The 6,549-nt window shown below is 39.2% G+C and overlaps 1 long non-coding RNA gene across 1 annotated transcript; it reads right to left on the bottom strand.

The window, feature by feature from the left end:
* Positions 1-732: 732 nt before the first annotated feature.
* Positions 733-6,045, bottom strand: LOC148185189 (uncharacterized). Its single transcript, XR_015774388.1, has 3 exons — positions 5,987-6,045; positions 5,242-5,357; positions 733-1,017 (listed from the first exon to the last, which is right to left on the bottom strand). It is a non-coding gene; the product is annotated as an uncharacterized LOC148185189 (long non-coding RNA).
* Between the last annotated feature and the right edge of the window lie 504 nt (positions 6,046-6,549).

The following is a 6,549-nucleotide window of genomic DNA, read 5'->3' as shown; positions in this document are numbered from 1 at the left end:
GTGATTCAGATGCATTTTCACTTTTAAGGATTGTGCTTTCACAAACCAAACACAACATTTCAAGTGCTCCAGAGGGATGTATACTATGACCCCACACTCCTGGAGCTCCATGCTGTGAGGTGCTGAATGCTCTGCACAGTCCTGAAGATGGACAGTGTACAGCACTGACACAAATAGACTCAGCCTGGGCATTTAAATTTCAGCAACAGTGCTCTGCAAAGGTTCCAAGAGCTGCATTTCTGAAGTGCCTGAAGCTGAGTTGAAGATACAGTCATGGATCCCATCAGAGTCTTTTGAGTAATTATGAGATTTCTCACAATTTAGAGCACACTAATGACAGAAGCTTCCACATTAGATTATCAGAATATTTTCCTGGCAGTTATAATGACAGAAAATAAAGAAATATTCACTCCCAGTTGTCAAATAAACAAAACAGGATATTGAAGACACTTCTTTATACATTAATACAATGGCTTAGACAAGTACTTAGCCTAGTGCTCCCCTGCTAACCGACAGTTTCTTTTGCTAAGGTTTTAATTTACCTCCATTTTCCAACTCCTAGGTAAAAAAAAATTAGGAAAAAAAAGCATAAAAATTAAAAAAAATACTTAAATGATATTTTCTATTCCTTTCACTGATGAATAAAATCAAACAAACTCAACAGTAACAAGAACAAAACCCACAGAAACCCAAACAACAACAATAAAAAGAGAGACGGCAAGGAGAAAATAGTAATATTCAAAAATATCAGATATTTATATTGAAAATCAAATGAAAAATACATTTAAGTTTTTGTTCAGTTGCTTTAAATGTCTGTGGATTAATGTCTCTGATTATTCTTCTGGAACTCAAATTTTGATTAAACAACTGTTGTTTCCAGTCTTCATTTCAGTTCTTTAATGCATGACTTTGAAAATTGCTTGATCTTTGTGAGATTTGTAGGTTGGAATACACATGGATGTCAGCTTCATGCTCATATCAGCCTTTAAGTGGAACACTTAAAGGACAGGAAGTCAACTAGAGAAAAAAGATTAAATATAGTTATGGGGCCTAATTTTTTTAAAATGCTTCAATCTTCCTATAGTCCAGTTTCTGCAACTCTCATTCACACCGTAGCAAAATGACATGGATATTAAAGTAATATTAAAATGCTTTAAGACTGAAGTCCTATAAGAGCTGATAGATCCACTTTTACAAGACTCATCATTTAAAATTAGGCCAAACACTGTCAGTAAAGCTTGCATAGCAAGTACACTTTGAACACCCTACAGAGAGTTTGCCTTGCTTTTAACTTTGTGTGAAGGTATTACATCTCAAGGACAGGAAAAACAGCCCTTCCTCCTTAAAAGTTTCTTGAGCAAAATATTCCAGGAGAGTTAAGAAAGACAAGGACCATTATTGAATTGAATTATTTGTCAAGATGGATGTTTGGAAAGAAGATTCCTCTTAGTCCAGGCCTTTGCACTGTGTGCTCAGGGTTGCGTTCACCGTCCCTTCTGACAGATCCATGTAAGGTGACAATCACAGAATCCCAAAAATTCAACAACTTTCACATCTGGCCACAAGCTGCCATTGACACAGAGGCTGAACAGTGCTTTTATGAAGAGCTGCACATCTGGAAAGCATGGAATTACTGATTCACCAAATTTAGGTGAGTTTTAATGGGGAAAAAAAAAAACAACTTTGGAGCTTTAGGAAGGACTCATCTCTAGAAATACCAGCTGGGTATCGTATCAGCCATTCTTATCTTTGGGTGATATAAATGGAAACCAAGAATTTGAGAATCCTATGGAAAGGATGCTATACAATGGATATAGGATAGGCAATGCTCTGTTTTAAAGGTTCATGTGAGCAATAAGTGTGGACATATGAACCACATGTATCAATACAAACACATTTGTTTTCCAATGCTTTCACTTTTTTTTTTTCAAGTGACCCAGCTGTTATGAGCACCTTTGGCATTAAAGGACCTTGGCATTAAGCAGAAAAAAATAAATCCACTGAAATATTTCTTTGTTGAAGCACTTTAATATTTATGTTTTCATATAAAGAAACAAAGCTAAAAATCCCTGCTGGAGGGAACTCTACTTGTTCTTACTCCAAAATTCTACTAATTTTGGTAAAGAATTTTTCTAATCTTGCCAATTAGTTCTTTTTCACTACTGCTACCATCCTTCAAAAAGCTGGCTTGCTACAGTTCAAGACTCTTAAGCAATAGCAAACATAGGGATTTTGTAAATCAGAACACATTTTATTCATGCTGTGTGCGCTTCTAATTGCATAACATTAAAGCAGAACCTGTAGGTAGGTGAACAGATAAAGAAGAAACTCCTAAAAAACCCAAGCAATTAGGCTCTGTTCAAATCAATCCCATAAAACTTAGGGCCCAGAGAACACTGGACTTGTTTAAAATCTGTGTAAGGGATGCTGTCATCTGAACTGTCCCACCGAAAGGCTTCACCTCCACCATTGCACCATTCTTAATTCCTGTGTTTTCAGCTGTTCTATGATATTCATAAATATGGAGTAGATCAGCTCCTTAACAGAAAAATTCTCATCCTCCTCCCTCAAAAAAAGTGAATTTCCTTTATTTATCCACATCCAGATGTGATTCCTTAGTGACCATGAGGGCAAACTGAACTTTGAATTACTTTTGTATGTTATTTATTTGTTCAGTGTATTCCTTAAAGTGAGCCATTAATCAGAAAAATCATGACTCAAATGCCACCCTTGCTAAGCCCAAGGGAGGTTGATGAGTAAATCAGAGGCAGGAATGTGTCTTTCAATTCCCAGATTCTGCAGACACTGACTTAACTATATCAAATTTGCTCATAAGCAATTTACTGGGAGTAACACTCACAAATTCCCTTACATGAATAAAGGATTCATAAGAACACAGTAATATCCATTTCCCAAAACATTTTCCATTCCCTATCAGGGCTAGATGCTACCATTTATTTATCTATAATTTAAGTATGATTTTATTAATGAAGGAAATAAATGTATTCATTCAGGGAGAAAGCTCCCATTTGTATTGATAAGGTTTGAGGTTATCTTCTTGTACACTGTATTTTATCTAGGTCCTTCTCAAAAGGCTTTAAAATGTTCAAATGTAGAAAACAGATATGGAGAACACACTTGCAGAGTCAGAGCACAGCTGAGGTTAGAAGCTCCAAACAACCTACACAAAGCAGGGTGGACTACAATTGGTTGCTCAGGCTTTGAGGATCTCTGAGGACAGAGACTCTACAACCTCTGAGTGACTTATTTCAGTGTTTGATTACAATTTAAAAGCAAAACAGACTATTCTTACATTCAAATACAATTTTCCCTATTTCATTTTTCAGCCATTTCCCCTTGTCTTGTTTTCATGTCCTTCAAGCCACTGGAAAGAATCTGCCTCCATATTTCCTTCTCCCATCAAATGTTTATAAAAAACTTGATAAGTTACCCTTGAGCCTCCTTTTCCCCAGGTTAAACAGTTCCAGCTCTCAGCCTCTCCTTGTATGACAGGTGCTCCAAGCCCTGATTCATACCCATGGACCTTCACTGGTCTTGTTTCATTATGGCTTTTTGTCTCTTGGGCCACAGAACCCAGAACTGTGGTATACCACTCTGGTTGTGTCCTCAGCAGTGGAGCAGGATGACCAGACCAGACTCCTGTTTCAAAATTCAGCCTCCAAAATCAAGAGTCCCTGTGCTCATGCACTTCATGCCAAAATCATTTTTGGTCCCCCAAGCTAGAGAGAGAATTTGCTCCCACTCTCTTTCCCAGAAAAAGTCTTGCTTATGCCTCAGTCCTCTCCTGTAACAAACCTTTTTTCTACCTCTCCCCACCAAGATTCCCTTACCTTCCCCTTCTGCCTCTTGTGGAAGGATGCCCATGTGGAAGTCCATTTGCTATGTACCAGCTTCTCCCCTGCACCAGTTCTACTCCCAAGTGTCTCTCAGAAACTCTAAATCTTTCCCACATAAAGATCACACTCACAGAACTTTGGGAATTTCTCACTTCAAAGTCCCCCAGTATTCCCCAAACCCGTCTTTGCTCTGCCATTCTTTATGTCCTTTCCATAACTGCCCTTTCCCCTTGCATTCCACACAAGTTATCTCCTTCTCCTGCCCAAGAGAAGTCCCTGTGAGGGCTCTATACTCAGCCTCACCAAGGATTCCCTGTCATGCACTTTAAGTTAAGGTTCTGAATTTCTGCAATGCTCCTGGCCCTTTGCTTCTCTGTTTGGAGAATTAAAGTATATTTGAGGTTGCTAAAGCAAATGTTTAGAACACACCTGGGTCCTTCATCATCACTTGAATTTCCCCCCTTTTTCTGCAAAGCAAATTTGTTGGACACCAATCACTCCCTGAAAATTTGCAGTAGAGAAGCAATAGACATTAGTCTAGAGACACAATGAGCTGCACAATTTCCTCACACAATGTCGGTTTTACTGGCAAAATTTGCAGGGATTGGGTTGCAGCACTTAAGCTATACTGATACAGAGTACAATCATTGTCAGAATCTCAAAGTCCAGTATAACCCTTTTGCAGCAGAAAACAACATTCCTGTATCACTACAAGTTCTTTTGTGTGATAAGCTGCACATAGCCCAACTCTGCTTTACCCCTCGACTTCAGTAAGGCAATTAGGCTAATGCTAATTATCTTTGCAAACCTCTCAGGGCAATTTTTGGTAAAAAGCAACTGCACTTCTAAGCACATTCTTGTGCAGCATGTGGCCATTATTTTTTGTAGTTTTCAAGTTAATTCTACTTGAGCTTAATGTCATAGAAACAGCACTTAAGATTCTTTGGTATATATTCTTGCTTCTGTTTTACCACTTAAGGACTAGAGGTTACTTCAGGAACAAGGTTTTACCACCATTATTCTGTCCATCACAGCCTGCAGTCAAAGCTCAAAACTGAAGGCATAAATTGGGTTGCTGCTTTGAACGACTGAGAAATAAGCAAGTTTTGCACAGTAGGCAAGCATTTGAAAAATCATTGGAAAATTTTCAGCATTAAAAAATAAAAGAAACAAACACAAAAGCCAAAAATGAAGGGAGTATGTACTGCATGTTCACAGTATGATCTACTGTATGGTCAGCTTCCCCTGTGAGCCTTACACCACAGACTCATCCTTATCCTCCTCACCTTGCAGGATTCAGGATCTGCCTTTTTTTCTTTTTCAATTAAAAAAACCTCATCTCCTTCAGTGTAGTACAAGTTCTTTCCATAATAATTATCATTACCTTTTACAGAAATAGAATTAAGTATCTCATCCATTACTTTATTCTTGCAAGGCTCTTTTTCCTCCTGGACCATAGCTACGTAGCTCAGAGAGGCTTCTTGCAGGAAATCTTCACACCTGAATAGAAGAACAGAAAAAATGTCTGAAAGGGACTGTTGGGCTACACAGTACTGTCAAAAACCTACTGCCAAAGAATTTTGACAGGTACATAAAAACATATATTCAGATATGAATATCAGACTATATTCAGAGTGGCATGCATGTAACAATTGAAGCTGTTCATTAGCCTTTTTTAGTGTTCTTTATGCTTCACTTAGAGTCACTGTAGTTTTTCTTTTTATATAAAAGGACATCCTAAATTATTTGGACTGCGTACTCACAGATAGAAAAAAAACAGAATAAAACTGACAGCCCTACAGTTTCATTTTATTTGTATGAGAGCAGCAAGAGAAGAGCAGTGCCACAAGGCATAATAAGCCCGGAACCGAAGGTGACCACAACACTGGAAATACCCTCACTCATCAGGGCATGTTCCCAGAGGGTTTGAACATAGCAGGCAGCCATGGTGATAATAACAGAGTCTATTTACAGTCTCAGGCAAAGCAAGGTAATGAGCCAGGGCCAGGGTATGACCTGGAAACCCATACAGCAGATCAGGCCAAAAAGAGCTAGAGATAATGCTGCAAAATGGGTCCAATACCCACCCAAACAAAAGGACTAGGGAAAAAGGCACCTAGAATACTGACCCAGAAATGCTCTAAGAAGCAAGACCAGAGACAAGACTAGAGCTGGATATACCTGTTAGATAGCTCAGAGCAAGAGTGAGTGCCCAAGCCTCAGTTTAAATGGAGCTCCTGGGATTACAGGCAGAAGGCATGGGTGGAGACCCAGGTGAAGCTGGTCAGGGTCACTAAGGGATATTAGCGCCCTCACGTCCCATCCATTGTTCAGTGCCAGATTATCACTGGTGTTAATATTCAGTATCTTTCCCAACAACTTAAAACATGCAACAAGATACAGCCTCAGAAAATATTTCAAAACAGTTTGGGTGTATACTAGTCCCTCGACCAGTCTGAGGCTGTGAGCATCTGCTTGTAAAGTCCAGTGTCTGAAGCACACGCGTTACTCATTCTGGGAGCTGAGCTGCCTGCACTGGAGTTCATAATTTTGAGAAGACAGGGCTGTTTGAGAAGCCTTGGTCATCCTTGGAGCTCAGCTTCAAGGAGTTTGAGTAGAAGCTCTGCTGAGCTTTATCTCAAGGCTCCTGCCACAGCCTGCACTGCAGTTGTGCTTGCTCCCATTTTTTCTC

Source organism: Pseudopodoces humilis, chromosome 1, assembly GCF_049639895.1.
Source record: "Pseudopodoces humilis isolate 2021_Gansu_Grassland_sample_001 chromosome 1, ASM4963989v1, whole genome shotgun sequence".
In the NCBI taxonomy this organism is placed as follows: Eukaryota; Metazoa; Chordata; class Aves; order Passeriformes; family Paridae; genus Pseudopodoces; species Pseudopodoces humilis.
Note: the sequence above shows the minus strand (reverse complement) of the source record. Positions and strands in the feature narration are given on the sequence as shown.